Consider the following 1,260-nt stretch of genomic DNA (forward strand, 5'->3'; position numbering starts at 1 on the left):
AAGGAAGGAAGGAAGGAAGGAAGGAAGGAAGGAAGGAAGGAAAGAAAACTAGCAAAGACCTAACATTTGATAAGGATGCAAAACAATATTCGTGAACTTAAAGGACAAACCCACAGGCACACCAGCACCACCACAAGCCCCATCACCACATCAACAAACAAAGATTAATAAAAATTGAGAATAGAACATGTCTTATAGTTGATATTTTGCCATCAAATTTTCATTAAGTCTGGTTAATAATTCCCAGTGAATAACTGCTTTCATGCAATTTAAAATTTTGCTTTTACAAGAATTGGGAATTAAGAAATTGCTCACACTGACAAAAAAGATGTTGCAATGCCAAACCAAAAGTCACAAAATCCTAGAAATTCTGGCTAATGTTCGACCATGAGTTTCTTACTAGCCACTTTGGATTTTAAAGCATGACTTCCTCTGGAGAGTAAATTGACCAAATTGCTTTAACAAAATCTTTTATTTTGAATCATTTCAGTTTCCAAAACATTCAGCGTTAGTAAATCAGACTGGGAGTCATTTCATTTGGAACAGAATGTCCCTTGGAAAGAGTTTTGGGATTTTCTCTAATTTAAATTTGAGGCCAGACTGATGAATGCTATGACCAGAGATTATGTCATAGAACAGAGAAATACAGTAATGACTCACATATTAGAAATAGACCACAAGCTAGTATCTGTCACAATGTTGCTATATTAAAGATAGTTCTCTGTAATAAATGAAAGTTGTGAAAGTTTCATATTGAACTATATCTAGTCAGCTTTCTGTGATGGTTTGAAATTAAAATCATTACTTTAATTGAAGCAATACTTAGAAAAAATGGTTCCTTCAGTCATCCATGGATACTTCTTTTATCCAAATTTAAGTCATTCTGCTGCTACAAACTTTCTGCAGGATCATAAACAATTTACTATTTATTTAAATGAAAATACTAATATCAGCTTTCTTCCCCATAAAACTATTCAGAAGAACAAGAAGGATAGCTATGAAAAGTGTAAAAAATATTTTTTCTTTTTTTATGTTTTACATTGATGTAAAATTTACATAGTGAGATGCACATATCTTAAGTGTACAGTTCAGTGAGTTTTGAAAATGTAAATAGCTAATCAAGAGAACATTTTCATTTTTTTTTTTTTTCAGAAAATCCATGCTCTTTTCCATTCATTCTCTTCTCCAGAGGAAATTGCTGTTCTGATTTTTAGTTTTGCCTACTCTTGAATTTTAAAATGGAATATCCAATGCGTACTC

Source organism: Rhinopithecus bieti, unplaced genomic scaffold (genome assembly GCF_001698545.2).
Source record: "Rhinopithecus bieti isolate Rb0 unplaced genomic scaffold, ASM169854v2 scaffold_82352, whole genome shotgun sequence".
Classification (NCBI taxonomy): domain Eukaryota; kingdom Metazoa; phylum Chordata; class Mammalia; order Primates; family Cercopithecidae; genus Rhinopithecus; species Rhinopithecus bieti.